Genomic DNA, 22,187 nt, shown 5'->3' with positions numbered 1-22,187 from the left:
CTATACTACAAAGCTGCAGTATTCAAAACAATATGGTACTGACACAAAAACAGAAATATAGATCAGTGGAATAGGAGAGAAAGCCCAGAGATAGATAAACACGCGCACATATGGTCACCTAATTTACGGCAAAGGAGGCAAGAACATACAATTGAGAAAAGACAGCCTCTCCATAAGTGGTGCTGGGAAAACTGGACAGCTACATGTAAAAGAATGAAATTAGAACACTCCCTAACACCATACACAAAAATAAACTCCAAATGGATTAAAGACCTAAATGTAAGACCAAACACTGTAAAACTCTTAGAGGAAAACATAGCAAAAACACTTTTTTTTTTTTTTTTAATTTTATTTATTTATTTATTTATTTATTTTTGGCTGTGCTGGGTCTTCGTTTCTGTGCGAGGGCTTTCTCCAGTTGCGGCAAGCGGGGACCACTCTTCATCACGGTGCGCGGGCCTCTCACTATCGCGGCCTCTCTTGTTGCGGAGCACAGGCTCCAGACGCGCAGGCTCAGTAATTGTGGCTCACGGGCCTAGTTGCTCCGTGGCATGTGGGATCCTCCCAGACCAGGGCTCGAACCCGTGTCCCCTGCATTAGCAGGCAGATTCTCAACCACTGCGCCACCAGGGAAGCCCGCAAAAACACTTTTTGACATAAACCACAGCAAGATCTTTTTTTACCCACCTCCTAGAGTAATGGAAATAAAAACAAAAATAAACAAGTGGGACCTAATTAAACTTCAATGTTTTTGCACAGCAAAGGAAACCATAAACAAGACAAAAAGACAACCCTCAGAATGGGAAAAAATATTTGCAAATGAAACAATGGACAAAGGATTAATCTCCAAAATATACAAACAGCTCATAGAGCTCAGTATCAAAAAAAACAAACAATTCAACTAAAAAATGGGCAGAAGACCTAAATAGACATTTCACCAAAGAAGACATACAGATGGCCAAGAGGCACATGAAAAGATGTTCAACATCACTAATTATTAGAGAAACGCAAATCAAAACTACAATGAGGTATCACCTCACTCCGGTCAGAATGGCCATTAACAAAAAATCTAGAAACAATAAATGCTGGAAAGGATGTCGTGAAAAAGGAACCCTCCTGCACTGTTGGTGGGAATGTAAATTGATACAACCACTATGGAGAACAGTATGGAGGTTCCTTAAAAAACTAAAAGTAGAACTACCATATAACCCAGCAATCCCACTACTGGGTATATACCCTGAGAAAACCATAATTCAAAACTCTTTTTGAATTATGTATTTTTTGTATTGGGGTACAAAACATGTACCCCAATATTCATTGCAGCACTATTTACAATAGCCAGGACATGGAACCAACCTAAATTTCCATTGACAGATGAATGGATAAAGAAGATGTGGCATATACATACAATGGAATATTATTCAGCCATAAAAAGAAATGAAACTGAATGATTTGTAGTGAGGTGGATGGACCTAGAGTCTGTCATACAGAGTGAAGTAAGTCAGAAAGAGAAAAACAAATACCGTATGCTAACACATATATATGGAATCTAAAAAAAAAAATGGTACTGATGAACCTAGGGGCAGGGCAGGAATAAAGACATAGACATAGAGAATGGACTTGAGGACACAGCGGGGCAGGAGGGGGAAGCTGGGGTGCAGTGAGAGTAGCATCGACATGTATACACTACCAAATGTAAAATAGTTAGCTAGTGGGAAGCAGCAGCATAGCACAGGGAGATCAGTTCAGTGCTTTGCGATGACCTAGAGATGTGGGATAGGGAGGGTGGGAGGGAGGCTCAAGAGGGAGGGGATATGGGGACATACGTAAGTGTATGGCTGATTTCACTTTGTTGTACAACAAACTGACACAGTATTGTGAAGCAATTATCCTCCAATTAAGATCTATTAAAAAAAGAAATAAACATCAAGCATATATTGTATAACACTGGGAAATATAACAATTATTTTGTAATAACTTTAAATGGAGTATAATCTGTCAAAATATTGAATCACTATATTGTACACCTGAAACTAATATAATATTATAAATCAACTATACTTTGATTTAAAAAAAAATGTCTTGTTTGGGTGATAAATTGTGAAGTCAACTTAATTCAGCACTATCTATGTCCTTGGCTCTGTGCTAAGTATTTGATATGTGTTATCTCAGTTAATCCTAAACAAGTAAGGAAGCAAACAAACCTGTATGATTTCTGCCACCGTCTTTAACAGCTGTTATCGGACCCATCTTCCACTGCGATTTGATGGGTCAAGAGCTCAGTACATTCCCTGCTGCTTTTCTCTTTAGGACAATTGTCAAGTTGTTGGCTGTACAATGAAAAGAGGCTAAGAAGAAACAGTGCTTCAGGGTTTTAACATATACATGACATACAGGAAAGTACATAAATATGCAGGTAGTACATATAGTTCAATAAACTTTCACAAAACAAACACATCCATGTAACTGCTGCCCCTGCCAAGAAACAACAGTTCCAGCATCCTAGGATGTGTCCGTGTACTTCTTCTCGGGCATTGCTCACCACAATAGTAGCCATTCTTCTGAGTTCTCTATATGTTAGTTTTACTTGTTTTTGGACTTTATATAAATGAAGTCACATAATATATATTCTTTGGTTCTGCCTTTTTTTCATACAATTTTATTTTGTGAGATTCATCCATGTTGTTCTGTGAAGTAGTAGCTTGCTTATTTTCATTGCTGTAGACTATTCCACTGAATGAATGGAACATAATTTATGTGCTCATACTACTATTTGATGGATATTGTTTCCAGTGTTTGGCTATTATGAACAGTGCTCCTATGAACACAGCTTTGTTGAATATATGCCTAGTGTAGAATAAGGCTGTACAGTATGTACTGTATTGTCCTGTGTTAGTAGATTTTCCAAGGGGATTGTAGCAGTATACCTTCCCCACTCCCAACATAAGGTATAAGGCACCTTTCTTTTAGTTGGTTTTTCAGGTAGAAATCCTGAAAGTGAAAACAGAGTATAAAATTATAGTATTTAGTTGTTACTAAATCGAAATTGGAAATTCAAACTATAGATTATTATTCTGGAACACTAAATAACTTACCTGAGGGCTGTGGGGAGGAAGTAGTTTCCTAGAGGGTCAATTTTTCAGATATTCTGACATATTAGGAATTTAGCCACTTAATCAGAGAGCTTATCCCTGATTTCACCGTACATCTGAGAGTGAAAAATGATATCTCAGTGCCATTTATATTTGCATTTATTTGATTTTTAGTGAGGTTGATGACTTTTCAAAGGGTTTATATTTCCTTATTTGGGAATTGCCTGTTCATATGTTTTGCTCTTTTTTTGTTGTTGGTTGTATGTAGCGAATTCAATGCTTGCCCTCCACACCCCCAAATACATGCCCATGTTCTAACCTCTAGGACCTATGAATGTGAACTTATTTGAAGATAGGGTTGTTGTATTGGTCCCAGCTTACTGACGGTGATACACTTGGCTAGGAATGCCTGAGGCACCTGTCCAAAGCCAGGGCCGTATTACTCCTATGAAGCCCCACAGACATTTCCCCATTGGAGCCAAAGTTGTGGCTGGGCTGGGTTCTTATTGTGATCGCAGGATGCACTGAGGAAAAAAAAATCAGAGGATTTTGAGGAACAAGGTTTATTCCTCATAGGTCCTGGACTATATACATTTCATGAGGATGTGAGGAGACAGAGAGAGAAGAAGACAGAGAGAGGGAGCCTGGGGCTCTGCCTTTATTAGAGTCCAAAGGTGGGGTGTCTGGGATTTTATGGGATCACTCATTATTGGTTAATTTGAAGCTGAAGCGTGGGAATTAGGATGGGGGAGAGTGGAGGCAGACTCACTCAAGCTGTCAGTTATCTAGGTTGAGCTTCATGGGCGTGGGTGGCCTAGTTTTTACCTGGTTGTTTTGTTAGTAGCTGTGTCATACAGCTGGCAAGATGTTTATTTAAAATGGGTGTCTTTTGAGATGGATGCCTTGGCAATCAAAAACTTACAAGGTCAGGCACTTACATTACGAAGGTCTTTGCAACTGCATTTGGGGTCTCAAGATGAGATCATCCGGAGTTAACTGGGGGGCCCTAAATGTTATGACAATGGAGATGTATGAGTAGATGGCACAGACATAGAGGGTAAGGCCACATGAAGATGGAGGCAAAGACTGGAGTTTTCAGCCACGAACCAAGGGACTCCTGGAGCCACCAGAAGCTGGGAGAGGAAAAAAAGGACCCTTCCCTGCAGGCTTTAGAGGGAATGTGGCATTGTGACACCTCGATTTTGGACTTCTGGCCTCCGGGACTATGAGAGAATAAATATGTGTTGTTTTAAGTCACATGGTAGTTTGTTATGGCAGTTCTAGGAAGCTAATATAGTGTATTTACAGATTTTTTTTTAAACTGAGCACAATTTGTATATTAAGACTCTTAACCATTTTCCTATTATGCATATGACAAATATTTTGCCCTTAATTTTTTACTTGAAAAATCTTGTTTAGGGTTGTATTTTTTTACAGAAACTTTAGCTTTTTTCCCTGTAGTAATCTTTTTGTTTGTTTGTAATTAATAAACTTTATTTTTAGAGTAGTTTTAGGTTCACAGCAAAATTGAGTGGAAAGTACAGAGAGTTCCTGTATAGCACTGTCCCCAAATGAGCACAGCCTCCCTCACTATTGACATCTCACATCACAGCAGTGCCTACGGAAGAACCTACATGCACAAACCATTATCACCCAGAGTCCATAGTTTACATTAGGGCTCCCTCTTGGTATTGCACGTTCAATGGGTTTTTGACAAATGTATCATACAGAGTAGTTTCATTGCCCTAAAAATCCTCTGTGCTCCCCTTATTCATCCCTCCTTCCCTTGATATCTACATCAGGTGAAATTAACTCTGTGAATGTAGCCATTGCTTCTTGAACTTTGACTTATGTGCCCAAGTCAAAGGTAACCATGGAGGCCAAAAGCCTGCTGGAAATGGGGACAATTCACCCAAGATGGGAATAGACTGACCCTATCACTCATCCATTCTGTGAAGTGAAGATGTTGGGTATTGTTGGACAAAGTGGATTACTTGAGCCTAGGCTGTGCTTTGCTCCCATATAACCTGTCCTCTTCTCATTCTTGGCAGTCTGGTACCTGGAGTGAAGGTAGGCTTGGGTTCGATGCTAAAGTTTTTTAGTAGACTTACACTCATTTTCCACCAAAAAGGTCTTCTATGTGTTTTCCTTCCTTTTCACTTGAAAGAACCTAATTAAGGTAACTTTTAAAACAAGTTGAAGTAGAGTTGATTTACAATATTATATTAGTTTCAGGTGTACAATGTAGTGATTCAATATTTTTATAGATTATGCTCCATTTAAAGTTAAAAACTATTAGCTATATTCCCTGTGCTATATAATAGATCATTGTCGCTTATTTATTTTATACTTAGTAATTTGTACCTCTTAATCCCCTACCTCTATCTTGCCCCTCACCCCTTAATTAAAGTACTTTTATAATACAGTTTATTGACTGGAAAGTGCTTATTCGTTACTCTTGGCTTTCTAAAGTATTCCACCTGTATATCTGTGCTTATGCTTCTAGGTGAATTTTGAATGATGTTGTTAAGTTCCCATTTTCCACCTTTATTTCCACAATCAAAAATTCCTAATTTTTATTTGGAATTTCCATTTTTATATTTACAGTTTAATTGGAAGAGAATTGACACCCTTAGAATATTGGAACTTCCCACACAGGAAGACCCATTCATGACACAAGTCCTCACGTATCAAAGTATTTTGAGTCCATGAGTAAAGTTCTGAAGTTTTTTTTTTTTAATATGGGCCTTTAAGACTTATATTTACCTTTATTTAAAAATATCTAAAATGTTTGTATTTAGAAGAAGATCATCTAATTATTTCGGTCGTATTAATTCTGCTTTATTTGTTTTGTGCTGATTCTACTGCAAAGAATGATAATTTTGTTTCTTCCCTTTAAATATGATACACCTTATTTCATTACAAGGCTAATTGTATTAGCTAGTCCTTCCATAAATTGATTTATAATGGAACAAAGACATTGTGTTTCAGTATTAGATATGCCTTTATACCCAACTCTTAAAACCAAGACGTATTCTTCCTCCGAGTTTCAGATGTTATTCTGTTATAGTAGTTTCATATTTTTCTTTTCCCTTTGCCTTTTATCTGATACTTTTACAATGCAGGGCCATTTGCTGTAGAAGGAGTGGGTTATTTGTCCTTGTATTATACCTGCCCTCCACTGTGCTATGTGATGACCTAACAGCTTTCTCAGATTTTCAGATGGGGGGCAGGCTGTTTTGAGCAGGACCTCATTTCTAGAATTTGGAGTTTTTGTGTACTTCTACTCTACTGTGGTTGTATCTTCTCTACCTCACTATTTTTGATAGTAATAATAAATATAAAACAAAAAAATACTATACCCAGTACTGCTCCAAAGTCTTGTGCATCCCTGCCTCATGCAAAGCGTGCTCTGCCTGCTGTCAGCACCGCCTGTGCCTGGAAGTCAATGTTGGCCTCTTAGAGCAATTCCCAGGGGTCCTAGTGCCATCTGTCTATTCTCTGCTGAGTAGGGGCTCTGCAACTCTGAATCTGGGCAGCAATGATGTGAGAGGTGCAAAGCCTCTTTGTCAGGCAGTCTTTCTTCATTTACCAAGCCATGTGTTTAAGCCTCGATAAATGTTTCACAATCCAGATCCAACTCCTCTATAATTAAGGCCAATTCCTCCTAGATTCTGTTTTTAGGTTGATGATCAATCATAGTTTTTTGGTGAGTTGTCAGTGTGTCCTTTTTTGCAAGTGTTCATTTGTATTTAATGAGAAGTTGGGGGCAGCTATGCTGGGAGCTTCTTGCCATTCATCATTTTGAACTTGTCTAATGTATGTTTACTCCTAAAGATACCTGTTTATATTTAACTTACCCTGATCGAATTTTATAGGTTGTTTGGTCAAAACATGTTGGTTGTGTTTCAAAATCTTGTACTCTGACCTCTTTGAAAAGTTTGCAGAATCATGCTGAGTCATTTACAAGAGGCATTCTGGAGTTGGTTAATTACAAATAGTTTAAGTAAAATCTCTCATTAGAATAAAAGATGAGTACAACGGATAAGGCAACAATGGTTAAAGAAGAAGGAACAAGTTCAAAAATGTCTCCCAGTTACCAAGCTATTTTTCTCCTTTATAATGCTTATCACTATTGTGATTAAATTATTATGCAATTAGTTGTTGAATGTCTTCCTACTCTTTTTAATGCAAATTTGATGAGGATTGTTGCTTTCACTGCTGTATCACCAGAATATAGAACTTTGCACACATAGGAAGTGCTCAAAAATAAATACCAGATGAATGAATAAGGTTACCACTGTCCCAATTCACTCCCATGCCACACCCTAGAAGGCATTCCTGCCTCAGAAGAAACAGTAATATTTAGTAGAAACTAATCCTTTTGACAAATTTTAAACAGATGAATGAGTCATGGCTGACAATTGTAATACTGCAAAGAAATGCATTTTGGGGCTTGAACCCTGGGATGAAAAATGCTAAGACAGAGGTGACCAAGGGGAATGATCACAATTAGTTTTATATTTCTTTAAAAAAGTAAAACAACCCCTCCAAACAGCAATAAAAAAATGAGTCTACCCTCAAAAATGTTTGTAAAGGTAGTTTAAAAAGTTAAAAATTACATAAAACAATAGTATTAACCTCCCATATATGTTTGCACATCTTTTGGATTCACAGATTTTTAGACAGTGATTTTCAGAAATATAAAGTGATGCATGATCTTTCCAAACATTCTCAGATTATGGTCTAATGTCCTAAATCATAAGAAGTACCTCTAGTCACTAAAGTAAGCATCTCCATTTGGCTTGATGTATGTTTAGTCTATTTCTTCTTGGCAAAAGTATTTTAGCCTAAGTGTCCGAGCATAAAGCTGACAAAATGTTTTCTTTCCTACCCATTTGTGTGGTCTTGTTTAATAAAAATTATATATAAAAAAACTAAGTAGGATTTGTTCAGAGGAAAAATATATATCTATATAAGCAGTTTACTTGGTATTGAGAATAATCCATGAAAGGTAGATGAATTCTAAGTGAGAAAAAGTAAGAGACCATTTCTTCCTATCACCCTCTGTTTCAGCTGTTTAATTACAAGTTTGCCTTATCTCATTAGAGAAAGTGAAAATCTCTCAATGAAAAGGAAGTAATTTTAATTTTTGTGAATAATTTAATTTATAATACATTACCACTTTTGCTCTCACCATTTAATAATACATAGGCATGGATTTGTTTCTACTTTTGTCTTTTTTGAAAACTTGAACAGGAAATTCTGCATTCCCATAACATTATTCTTACAATACCAACATATAGGTACTTGGGATGAAAAATAATCTTAATTCAGAAAGTATGTGTTGAAATTTTTTGTGCTTATAATATGCTGTTGAAGCAGTCTAAAGACCATACAACATAAATGATGAGATATATTCACGTGCAATAATTATATGTCTCACAAAGCAGCATGTGACTAGCTACTATAGTGGACTGTTGCGCTTGCTACCGAAATGTAGAGAGGGAGGAGTAACACAGTGGGTTAGAAGAGACTGAGTATGCCTTATAGTTTAAGCTTAGAAAAGTAGATTTAAATAAAGTAAATGAATGGGGGAGGTCACTTCCTCTCAGGAAAATAGTATGAAGAAAGATTATGAGTTGAGAGCAGGCATAGGGCAGAAAGCTTGTGTGTGATGAGATTGGCCATGAAGGCTGGTACAAATTTCAGGAGGGTCTTGAGGTCCAGACTCATCAGTTTGACTCTATGTGTTTTTAATTTTTTAGACCAGTAGGAGGACATTTTTGTTTGTTTGTTTGTTTATTTATGGCTGTGTTGGGTCTTCGTTTCTGTGCGAGGGCTTTCTCTAGTTGCGGCAAGCGGGGGCCACTCTTCATCGCGGTGCGCGGGCCTCTCACTGTCGCGGCCTCTCTTGTTGCGGAGCACAGGCTCCAGACGCGCAGGCTCAGTAGTTGTGGCTCACGGGCCCAGTTGCTCCGCGGCATGTGGGATCCTCCCAGACCAGGGCTCGAACCCGTGTCCCCTGCATTGGCAGGCAGACTCTCAACCACTGCGCCACCAGGGAAGCCCTAGGAGTACATTTTTGAAAAGAGGAACGAAATGTTGACACTTATTTAAATTTGGAAATACAACGTATAGGATCAATAGGAATATGGAATGAGTAAAAGCAGAAAGACTACATATGGTGTTCAAGAAGTGACAATACTAGGATGACAGTGGATAGGGGTGCCCTTTTTTACTTTTTTTTTTTCATACTATGTGTTCTTAGATGTTTCCAAATTTTTTGCATGGAGCAATTAGGAGAATGAAACTGCTAGGGAGGATAAGGTAGAAGGCTTCTTTTTTATGGATGATGAATTTGGTTTTGATCATGTTGATTTGGGTATTGTGCGAATAGGAATGTCCTTAGGTAGCTGGAGATCCGGGCTAGAATTACCCAAGAAAGCAGAATGGAGGCACAGATCTGAACTATCAGCGTAGGAGAAATAATTAAAATCATGAGAAACTATAATGATAACATCTGATGCTTTAGGTAAAGGATTAAAGACAGCTTTGGATAATTTCCCATTAGTGGCTGGGGGAAGGAGGAAAAAGTAAAAATGTGCAGTAGGACACAGGGGAAAAAAATGTTAGCCAAGTACAGTCCTGGAAACAAATGGGTGTTCACTGCCCCATTGTGCTTGAAGGTCAAGTCTGAAAATTGTGAAAAAAATCTTTAGTTTGCCAAGAAGAGAGTAATTTGTCTTTTTTTTGGTGGGGGAGGGCAGTGGGGAGAGCCACATATAGGTCAGAGAGTGAACAGAAAGTTTGGATTTCAGGATATTGGGGAGTGAACTAGGGTTGCAGAAATGAATCCATTACTGAATGGATGGAAGCATGGCTGTAATTAAGGAAAACAGAAGAGTCAAGAGAGAGATTTTCAAGAGCTCTTTACCTTAGAAAGGGATGCCTTTTTAAAAACGACATTGGGAACAGGGTGGGTGAGGGAGCTAAGGGCTGATGGCCTTGTTTCTTTGCAGGAAAGTAAGGGCAAGAATTTGCTGGCAAAAATAGAATGCAGCAGTGAGAAAAATCAAAATATTTATACAGTAGAATCTCATTTATCAGTCCTACATTTAATTTATGTATTACCAAATGAGCTTTGAAAAAAAGGCAAGGTAACAAGTGCCTTCAGTTTCATATGGATAAAATTATTGAATCTGTTCTTCATATATAAAGAATGATTTATTTTTAAGTTTTTCCTTGGCCATGAAATGAAAATACTCAGTATATCTTCTATGGTGGACACTGTATGCACCTAGATCCTCCTTCTGGATTGAAGGATCTATTTCCCCAGCTGCTGGGAATGCCGCCAGACAACACTCTTTAGCTGTCATTCCACTTTGGAAATTGCCTGGGTTGAAGAAATATGCCTCACCCGAGGTCATATCTCCTTCTAGGTGGCCCACATTTAGTGACTGATCAATAGATGCTATATAGACCCACCTAACCACATGCCCCTCCCCAGCACAGAACCAGTCTGAAGGTCTAGCTAAGCTCTAGAGCCTCCCACATGGTCCCCTGGGTTCTTCATTGGGATGTATCACACAGCCTGTTTTCTTCCTCAAAACAGGTGCTCGAGAACACTCCCTAAACATCCTTTATGCTGATCTATGTTTCAAAGTTCCCTTCTCAGGGAAACAAACCTGCAGTGGAAAGAGTTAATCCTCCAGTGGCTGTAAATGATGCTAGAAGAAACCATCAGAATTTGTCTCCTTCATGATTCGCCTCAGCTGAAGAAAACTTTCTCTGCCAAGTCATGCTTTCTTCCGGGAACGATCCACATTCAATGACTGATCAAGGTGGTGACATAAAGGGCTGCCATTTCACTCCAACTTGGGACAATTCTAATAGGGCAGCATACATTCAAAGCTCCCCATGGCATTGGCTGAGGCCTTAGTTGAGACTGCATTGCTGCTCAGCTTCTCCTTCTGCCCAAGTCTCTTTCCTTCCTTCCCTGCCATAGGTGGGAGTCCAAGGGCACTCCTCAATCAACCTTCTGCATGCTCAGCTCCATTTGACAGTATGCTTACTGTGGAACTTAACCTGTGACATCTTGCTAACTCAGGTTTTATTTTTTAACACTAATTTTTACTGTAATGAAATATTCCAATAAGGTCCCACTGTTGTATTTGACTCTCCTGGAAATAAGTAAGTTGTTCATATATTTTATTTCTTTTCATGGAGATATATTCCTCCTGTATCCATGGTTTAAAGTTTTTAAAGGTCCACTGACAATGCCACTTGGTTTAGAAAGTTTGTGTGTTATGTTTTGCTTCATTAGTTTCAATTCTCAAACACTTATTTTAATTTTATTTGAGATTCTTTTCAAATTGCCTGATACCTCTACAGAATATTAGTCAAAACATGTGTATATTTGGTCATGATATATAGAAGATGATTTCTGTTACTCCTTTACTGAATATTGAACAAGTGTTTCTATAATGCTGATAACTTTAGCTGAGTGTGGCAAAAATTGCTGGTTTTTATCCAATATCCATTTCCCTTTAGGATTTAGTTAAGGCTTCTTTTCTCCCCTCCCCTCCCCTCCCCTCCCCTCCCTTCCTCTCCCCTCCTCTCCTCTCCCCTCCTCTCCTCTTTTCTCTTCTTTTCTTTCTGTTTTAGGAGAGTGTAAACCTACCTTGTTAAATACTGCATTTCCCATCCTCTCTTGTAGCTAAGTATGGTCATGTGATTCTATTCTGGGGATTTTCAATGTAGATGGAAATGACATACGCAACTTCTAGAGCAGGAGAACTGACTGCTGATGGATATGAACACAATGGCAGGAACTAGGGGAGTGACCTCGGCCCGTGTTGAGGATGGCAGAACCACAAGACAGATGAAATCTGGCTCTCAACACAGGCCACCACATCAGCCAAGACTTTTACATGAGAAAGAAAGAAACATGTATCTTATTTAAGCCATTATTATTTTGGATCTTTCCATTACAGCAGCCAAATCAACTCTTTAACTAATCTTGTAAGAATATGCCTCTCTTAGGATAGTCCCTAATGTTATATTCATATAATCAGTTAGTAGTTGCTTGTCATTAGGTTGGGAAATACACGAATTCTTCTAAAACTACACTTATTCACCTGGGATATGCGTGACTCCATGGGTAGGTGGTGGCATGCCAGAGTTCAATAACCCTTAGGATCAGTATGACATATCTTCTCCAAATACTCACTTTACTCAAAGTTTAATAATAAAATACATTTCAAAACTGTCTCAAAGATAATTAAATTATTTTAATATTCGTATAGGTATATATTAAAGAATAATGCAAAACTACCATGATATTTTAGGACAAACACAAAACTTAAAAAATATTTAAAGCTTGAGATAGGCTACCTTTTGATGTATACCCCAGCCTACCAGTGGGCTTATGTTCCCAATCCCTTTGCTTTTACGGTGCTTTTGGGGAAATTTTTGAAAAGCACTTTTCCATAGAGCTATTCTATCTCAGTGTCAGGAGCTCTCAGGCTGAATCAAAATGACTTTTCCTTATTTATATCAGCATTTAATTTTGTTCCATGTGAGTCATGATATCATTTATTAAATCGATGCTTTGATGTTTTAGAAATACTATATTTTAGAAATTGTAGAACTGACTTTTGTGATTTTTCTAGACTTTATTCTTCGAGTTTTTTTTAGATATCCTTATTACCATTTTCAACAGAGGTCTTATTTATTCCAGCTCAGTAGTTATACATGGCTGAGTCTGGCTCAGACCACGGAGGCCAATTTATTGTTTTTGGCTGTCCTTTTCTAACTTTGTTATTCAAACCCTTGGGTGGCTGCATGCTCATTTTTGAGTGTCTGATAGAGTTTGAGAGATTCCAAACACATAACACAGAATGTTAGAATGCTACTTGGGTTCTATTCAGCGATATAAGTTTTGGTATAAAGTTCAAAACTGCAAATATAAATGCATTTTCTTCCTGATTGCAATCAGACTTCAGCCTCATTTCATCCTCCAGAATATTCAACATAAGAGCTAACAGTGGGGACAAAGATCAGAGAGCGAGTTGAACGTGTCTAATAGAGTTTTGAAGAGGGACCTTTTAGGGTGGCTTTGGAATGTTGAATGGAGCTAATAGAGATACACATTGCCTGGCACTTCTGAAAGCCAGGTAGAATGCCTTTGCTCTGTGTCCTTACGAAATGGGTACATTCATGAAGGGGATGCAGAAAAGAGAACACTTTCGCTCCACACTAATTATCAACAAGGGGTCCCTTCTTCTTAGGCCAGTGACTACTGAAATTAAAATATTGGATACAGGAGGTAATCATCCTGTATTTGTGGTTTCAGATCAACCTCAGAGTGCTAACCATAAGCTGAACAGCATGAGGAGTATAAAGATTAAGGAACAAACACACAAATGAGAAAGATGGTACATGGAACAAGGAACACTGCAAAGCCATCAGTGATTAACTGCCAAAATGCTGTGGAAGTTGCATTTAGAGCATGCTGGCCAATAGATCATGGCACTTGGCAAAGTCAGCTGCAGCTGAAGAAAAGCCTGAAAAAAGGGGACCCTTTATACAACCACAGTTATGTTTCAGCAACTCAGTGACAAAAGTTGTCACCTGGCAAGGAGTATGCAGTGAAGACATGAGCATTAGTAGGGGATCTGATGCATGTGTCCGCTCTGCACGGAGAAGCTTGAGCAAGTCTCTGGTCTGCCCTGGGTCTCATTCTTGTCACTCTAAGATGTTTCTTGATGATTCAGCTAACGGCACTTGGTCCGCAACCGCAGGAACCAATTTTGCCTGCTTAAGCAGAAGAGTGATTTACTGGAAAGATGTGTGGTTGTTCACAGAATCTAGTAGAATGCTGATGGAACCAGGTTCACTTTGGGAGTCTAGGAAGTAAAAAAAAAAAAAGCAATAATGTCACCCCTGGGATGAATCCAGCTTTTGCGCCCTTTGCTCTAGGATCAACTTTCAGGCAGAATCCGATCTGCTTAGTTTGAGTCACGTGGAGGAGACTGGGGATGGACAAGGTACTTTGCTTGACAGATCCTCTAAACTGTATCCAGTGAAAAAAGTAGAAAAGGAGAAAAGGAATATCTTTTGCCACCTTCCAGTTAATGCACAGCACTATTCTGACTTTGAGTGCTGGTAGTTACATTATGTTGGACAAGTTAATGAAAATCATTTGTATCTGTTTCCTCATCTGCAATGACAGTGCCTAATTCAAAGTGCTGTTGAGAGGTTACATTCATGTAATTATGTGAAATCTTCCAGTGAATGGAACATAGTAAACACTCAATGAATAGTCTTTTCTTTCTCTTAATCTTTGGAGGAAGGACTGGCATATGGTTTAAGATGTGTCACGAATATCTACAAGTATGTTTTTCTATGCATGGCTATGTTAATGGCTTTCTCATGTCTATCTATGCTTGTCTATTTATGAGTGTGTCACTATCAATGAATGTTTATCAGTACTTCTTTGGGTACACAGTGCTGAGATACAAAGATGTATATATAATATGGTGTTTTGAGAAATTATAAAATGCTAAATAAACATAAGTTAAACATAAGTTAATAAACACATCAATTATAAAACATATGTGGCAATGTTTCCAAGTGCTAAATAAGAACTTCTAAGCAAAGTGTAACCTCAGAAGTTTATAATGATTATATAGCTTTTTTTTTTTTTAAGAAAACTTTAAAAAAATTTACTATATCATATATTCAGAAAAGCCCACAGGTCATAAGTAGATGGCTCAATGAATTATCATATATTCAGAAAAGCCCACAGGTCATAAGTAGATGGCTCAATGAATTTTCAAAGTGAACACACCCATGTAACTACTGCTTGGGTGAAGAAATAGAACATTTCTAGTGGCCAAGAAGTATCTCCTTGGCCTCTGTTTATTCAGTAGCCATCTTTCTGTAAAAAATACCTTCACTTCTACCACCTTGGGTTCATTTTACCAGTTTCTGAACTTTGTGTAAGTGGAATCATACGGTGATAAATTTCTTTATATATGGTTTCTTTTGCTCAACATTATACTTGTGAGATTCGTGCATGCTGTTGTGAGTAGCAATAGTTTGTTTCCACTGTTGTTCAGCATTCCATAGTATGAATATATTAATATTTATTTATCTATTCTACTGTTGGTGGACACTAGTGTTGTTTCTGATTTGAGCTATTAGGGAATCGAGATGCTATAAGCATTCTTGTAACAGTCTTTTGCTGCACCCATGCATGCATTTCTTATGAGTATATTCCTAGGGATTGAATTGGAAGGTTTTAGGATATATCTTCAGGTTTAGTAGATATTATTTTCCAAACCAGTTGTACCAGCTTATAGTCTCACCACCAGTATTTAAACGTTCTAGTTGCCACACATTTTCCTCCTTCTTAACTTTACCCTTTGTTGTGGGTGTGTGGTGTTATCTCACTGTAATTTTAATTTGCATTTCCAGCATAATAACTGTCTTTACCATCCTTTCCTTTCTGTTTATTGAGCACTTGGATATCTTAGTGTGAAATGCTCATTCAAGTATTTGCTCATTTATCTCTTGGGTTGTTAAAATTTCTTATTAATTTGTAGACATTAAAAAATATTTTGGGCACAAAATATTGTAAAAACCTTTTCCTTCAATGTGTGTTGCCTTTGTAATCTCTTAATTAATTGATGAATTGAGGTTAATTCAGTTTTAATAAATTAAGAAATTAATTCTTAATTTTAATATAGTATAATTTATCAATCTTATCTTGCATGGTTAGGTTTTTGTTTGTATCACGTGTAAGATAACCATCAAGGAGTTGACAGGGTGGTTCCTTCTGAGGGCTGTGAGGACAATATATTCTATGTCTTTCTCCTAATTATCATCTTTTTGGGAGACACAGTTCAACACAGAGAGTGGGGTTCTATCAGAGCACATTGTTACCCAGAAGGGATAGTATTTCAAGTGGGAATATGGGGGAAATCAGACATTTTACTATTTTATTATTATATTTTATCATATCATATTTTGTCATATTTCATTGTCATGTGTGCATCTATATACAGGCAAAAGTTGAATGTTAGGGTATAGGACTATCTGGTGAATGTCTATTTTTCTTCTACTGAGTAATAATTTCTATCTTGATTCCTTTCCCTATCCCTTCCAGAACTGCCTGAAACAATTTGTATGCTAGATTCTCTCCAAAGATGTTTTGAATTTCACTATTATTATTGTTATTTTTTAACAAAAAGAATCCTGTCAATTTATTTTGTATATATTTTTAAAGTGCTATTTCAAATTAGTGAAAAAAAGGAAGGAGTTCAATAAATAGTGTTGGGACAACTGACTAGAAATTTAAGAGAAAAATTAAATTGAATCTATAACACACAATTCCAAATTTCCAAAGCAGACTAAAAGGAAAACATTTTAAAATATCAGTGGAATCACTTTAGCACACAGAATGACCTCCTGCTAAGTAAGCATGGCACCGGAGAATTTCACTATTATTTTTAATGGAGGGTTTTCTCATCTGCAACTGGTTACTAGCTCTATCCATCTTCCTGTCCATGTCACTATCTGCTTCTTCTCAACAATGGGCAATTGGCTTCCTGACCTTACGTGCTTGAATCATTGGAACTGAGAACATTCTCTCCACCAGCAACTCCTGCCCGCTCCACACTCCTATAGTTTCTGTCAAGCTACTAGATTATGGAATTAATCTTGCCCAGAGGAAGGGGAGTTTGAAAGAGCCTTAGGCCAGCAGCTCATGGTGGCTGGTTCCATTATGATCCTGTTCTGTGGCTCTTATGTTCCTTTGTGAGCACAAAAGGAAAAAAACCTTCCTTTCCCTTCACATACAGAGCCTAGACCTTTCAGTCTTGCACTTCTATCTCTGAGTCCCACTGACTTCCACCTAATCTAGGGCCCTCTAAGAGACTCAGCCAGATGAGAGGACTTAGAAAGAACAGATGTTTGCCTATTGGGACCAGATCACTAAGACGTTCCTGCACATATATTCTTCTCTCAAATATTTTTTGACATCTTTGTAAGTGAGCCCCATTCAGCTACGCTGGCCTTGTTCTCAGAATATGCATGTATGCTATATTGCTGTCTCTAGTTCTGTCCAACCAAGAAATACTTTTCTCACCACGCTCCATTTTCTCTTTTCCCTCTAATTTCATCACTCAAGCTCTGGGCCCAGCAGTGATTAGCACTCTTTGAAGCACTGCCCTTGCTGTAACTTTGGACTATTCCCTTACTTAGAGTCAACACCCCTAGACTAAAGTCCTCTGCATGTGCCCCAGGGATCAAGACTGGAAGCTGCCTACCTTCTTCTAAGTGTGGATTTCGAAGCCTTCGTATGATGGAGAAAGACACCTCTTCCAGGTGGATGCAGCCGTGCTCCTGGACGCACTCCATGGTGAGTGGAGAGGGATCCCCCCACTCAGTCGCTCCCCCTGGCATCTTTATGCAATGAACAAACTGCGGAATGGGAGAGCCCTGTGCCTGGACCTCTTCCCTTTTTCTCTTGTATGAATCCTGGCCTCCTTTAGTTGGTGCCCCCGCCTTTTTTAACCTTCAAAAAGTTTATCTCCTGAATATCCAGATCCAAGCCTTTTAGCTCTGGCCCACTTTGTCACTAACTTAATCACAGTGGCGGATTCAGGAACAATCATAGAGCAACTGAAATAGCCATTTAGTCATGTTGGGGGTGCCAATCGGAGTTCCCAGAATCATGGACGGGAAATTTGATGCCTAAGACTAAAAGTGCAAAGATATATGTATCTATTGAAAGATTGGGTCCAGTTCACATTTACTATTTCAATACCCACAAGTGATTGAGATTTCATAAAACCATAAAGGAGGTATTAATATTATTCATAACAGTACATAAGTACACTCAGAATCTAGGTTTTCTCATTGATTCAAGAGAAAACATTAAGGCAGCCTATCTGTTATAAAAAGGTCTTGGTTTATTATAAATCCATTGTACATTTGAAGTGAATTGACCACTTTTCCTGAAAGACTGTTTAAATATAGCAATAAGAAAATGGATGCATATTAAAAATAATTGGGTGCCAATAGCTGGTTCTGAAGCTCATTAAAACAAATGAAAGACTTGGAATGTTTTCTTGTTTTTTTTCTTTTTTTTTTTTGGCAGAAATTACACATCCACATTGCAAGTTTAATGATTCTATGTTTGTGATTAAAACTTGAGTAATATTTTTTTTCCTTTGAAGAACATAATAAATGCATGTGGCATCCATAATATTTGGTAATTCTCTGTCGTATGGTAGAATTTCTGGGTGCTTAAAAATATTAACTCCTTTGCATAATAATACTCAGGAATAATTTTTATCTTATGGCTCCCATTATATCAATGAGACAATAAAATTAAAAGGATTGTGTCAGGTTGGTGGCAGGATCTCAATACTAATTCAGTCACACATGTAACCCAAGCCCAGGGTTATGGCCCCCTGCGGGGAACTGGGAAGACCTTATCGGATTAGTTGCCATATGGGCTCATGAAGTCGAATCATAACACCTCGCCTCCCTTCCCTGCTTCCTATCGTATGGACTTTCTGTGGGTGATATTAATTTATAAGAATCTGTATGCAATTCCAATTACGCTTAATCTACACAGAATTAAAAACACAAATCTTGTTCCCAAAGGCAATGTAGAATGAACTATTGATGAACCACTTATCTGTTCCCTGCTTTCCAAACATACCAGTTTATTAATTCCTTAGTATGTTTTCTCCATTCCAACTCCCTCCACCCCCAACAGAAAGCAAATTCAAAAATAAGCAGTCGGTCCCTAAATCGAATAGGGGCAAAATCAAATTGAATCCCTTCCCAGGAAACCCTAACCTTTTCTGATCAATGGGCCTCATTCCTCTTTCCCGCAGTCCTTGGTCAGCCTGGCAGCCAGCCTGGTTGGCTCTGGGCAGCAGGGCATTAAAGGATGACCCTGGTTGTCTGTTTCGCAAAGCTGGAGGGTTTACTCTTGGTTTTGCTCAGTTGCTTGGCCAGTCAAATAGGATTCTATTTAAAATAGCATTTTTTTTTTCAACCTTGGCCTCTGAAGTCTTCCAGAATATTGGAAACCTGTTAAAGCATAAACATATGTCAGGCAGAGAGAGGGATAGTCAAAGAAATCAGGATGGCAGAGTCAAAGATGCAAATTAAAACCCAGGAAGAATCAATTAAATAGGCACCAAAGGTCTGTTTACATGATTAAATGAGACAGAAGTTCATCTTGAGATGAATAAATTACAGGAATGTGTGAAAAAAAATGAAGGCACGAGAGACTTGTGAAGGGGAGGATGAGTGAATAGCTGTGAGAGAAGAGAGTTAATACAGGTGATGTGCACACGGTCTCAGGTTTTGGTTATTAGATTGATTAAATATGCAAAGATGTTGCCATAGCCTCTGGGTAATTGTACAAAACATGAATACAAACGGTGGGCTCGCACTGCTAGAAGAATAACAAGAGGAAAGGCTTTGCATTCCTCATGGGACTGTGAGCACATGTCTCTTGAAACCCCACACTATTCCTCTATGTACCCAGTGCTCTGTCCTCAAGGTTCATCATGACCAACTGAGCTTTTTGGTCTCCCTCCTGCCTGGCTGAAGAGCCCTGGGTTAGGCTGCCTTGTAATAATCTCTGTCATTGTGTATGCTTCCCTAAGTGCTTTCATGTATATCACTTAATGCTTAAAACTATGTGAGAATGGCAAGCATCACTACAGTTCCAGCTTTCTGGGGCCGCAACCGGAAAACAGAGAAACTTAGGTAGCCGGTCACATAGAGCCAGGAGCTGCCCGAGGGCTGCCATGTGCGGTTAGGCAGGTTGTGTAGCACACAAGATTGCTGGTTAAGAGGGTGAAAGGCGGCTGTAATGCAAACCCTGTTCTCTTCACCACACTGCGCAGCTTGACACAAGCTTTTCTTCCTGGAGGTAAGGGCATTGTTTCCTAGTTGGCAAAGGAAAGGTTTAAAGCCCAGCAGTGGCCCTGAGCTGGCCTTGGGTCTCTTGGGTCTCCCTCTCTGATTTGGTCCTGCCCGAAGATAGTTCTCTTCCTTCCTCTCTTTTACCCAATTCAGGGTCCCCCCTTCATCTCAGGCTCAACAGCCTGAAAATACTACCATGCTCGGTAATCTAGGTCTTTTAATTGTTTCTCAGGGCTTTTTTTCCCACATAATAATCCTTTTAATTTTTTATTGGTCTTCACTGTTTCAAAGGGCTTACATTGTCTTAAAAAAAACCTCATGCAGAAATGCTTATCCTCACCTCACAGAGAAACACCTCAGGGAGAATTTCTCAAGGGTGGGAGGAAAAGCCTGGATTAGAGGCGGATCAGATACTTGGTTTCCGGCTCTGTCCACCATGGGACATTGCCTCAGGCCCAGTGGACCCTCGCCAACTCCATAACAATCTTTCCTGGCTTCTTTCTAAGTAACTGTACCTATTTTTACCTCTTCCATGAATCTATTCATGGTTTCATCAGATAGGCCAATAATACCCAGCTTCTTCCGTGCTGAAATTTCATGAAATGTCCACTTAGTTTTGGCCCAAGGCAAGGACCCTGGCTTAATTCCTTTTGTTAACATTCCTATTGAATGCTGAGTTTCCATGGGATCTGTCACTCCTCCCCACTCCTCCCCACCTAAACCTCTAAAGGGGCCAATCAATCCCATCTCCATGTTTCCTCCCATCAGACTGAATCGATTCAGAAATCATCTCTGGTGGCAGGAGAGGGAAATGAGTTTTATTTATGGTTATAAATAGGATGTGGCCTGGATTCAACACCAAAATGCAGTTCTGATTATCTACCTACCCCGTCCCAGTCTGCAGAGCTGGGGGACAAAGCTTCCTACGAGGCGGGGGGACCCAGAGGAGGAAGAAAGGGCTTGCCTGAAGGGCAGGTTGTTTCCAGAAAGAGATCCCTGTGCAGCATGCCTTGTCCCATCAGGCCCCCGCGGCCCCCACCCCTAAGGGAGGCTCTTGCCACCTTCCTCCTCACTTGGGACGAGAGGCTGGTTGATGGAGAGAGAAGCAGGAGCTTTTTCCTGGCTCTTTCCTTGGGAGGGCGGAGGGGGTGGCAGAAGAGCCAGTTTTATGGGCCACGGAAGGACTCTTGGCGGCAGGATGTTCTGGTCCCTAGGAACGGAGAGGGTCTTGAGGTGGCCTTAGGTGAGCCCTGTCTCAGCGCATCTCTGAGGGCTTCCCTGTCCCCCCCGTGGAGTGCACTGCCTCCTCTCCAAGACCCCTCTACTGAGAAAGACTTCTGGAGTAAAATGCAGTTTATGGAGATTGAGCAACCCTCCTAGCTGCTGTGTAATGGGAACTCCCACTCTGTGGGTGTATATGAGGAGATGCTGCTCAAAGGGCAGAGGGGAAATCTCCTCTCTCTCTCTCTTTCTTTTTTATTTTTTTGTAAGCTATTGATGATTTTGCCTGACAATTCCCTGAGAAGAATTTTCTCCTGTATGAATAGCAACATGAAGAACACACTAGTTATGAAATTATTTATGTTACTGGATTACTTGAAAACCAGGAACACTGGCCTGAGACTCAGGAGACAGACTATCATTCTGATATTGGCACTAACTACCTGTGGGGTGCTGGAAATGTCTCTTAACCACTTTGGATGTCAGTGCTGTTATCTGTATAACAAGATGGTTAGGGAATTCCCTGGCGGTCCAGTGGTTGGGACGCCGCCCTTCCATGGCAGGGGGCACGGGTTTGAAATTTACATGTATATGTATAACAGAATCACTTTGCTGTACGCCTGAAACTGCCACAACATTGGTAATCAACTATACTCCAATATAAAATAAAAAGTTAAAAAAAGACGGTTATATCAGCTGGATCCTTCCAGGCTCAGTGTCTCCCAAGTAATGAGCTCTGAGATCTTCAGAACAGTAAGTAGCCTCCTGGCTGATGAGGTATTAAACATCAACTCGCTCAACTCCACAATGATTTTTTAAAGCAGTAGGAAGGAGTCGAATTTGACACAAATGCCTGGAATATCTCTAGTTGTCACTGTCTTAGCAAGAGGTCCGACGGCTTCCTTATCTGAT

The 22,187-nt window shown here is 39.2% G+C and overlaps 1 long non-coding RNA gene across 1 annotated transcript in view; it reads left to right on the top strand.

Moving 5' to 3' along the window:
* The first annotated feature begins 1,975 nt into the window (after positions 1-1,975).
* LOC309662215 overlaps positions 1,976-22,187 on the top strand; it is a 284,000-nt gene continuing 263,788 nt past the window's right edge. Inside the window, exons 1-2 of the long non-coding RNA XR_014264588.1 lie at positions 1,976-14,853; positions 14,905-17,520. This is a non-coding gene — a long non-coding RNA (uncharacterized lncRNA). The remainder of the gene's footprint in view (positions 14,854-14,904; positions 17,521-22,187) is intronic.

This window comes from Balaenoptera physalus (genome assembly GCF_965194825.1).
Source record: "Balaenoptera physalus genome assembly, chromosome: 6".
In the NCBI taxonomy this organism is placed as follows: Eukaryota; Metazoa; Chordata; class Mammalia; order Artiodactyla; family Balaenopteridae; genus Balaenoptera; species Balaenoptera physalus.
This window is presented reverse-complemented; position numbering and strand designations above follow the sequence as displayed.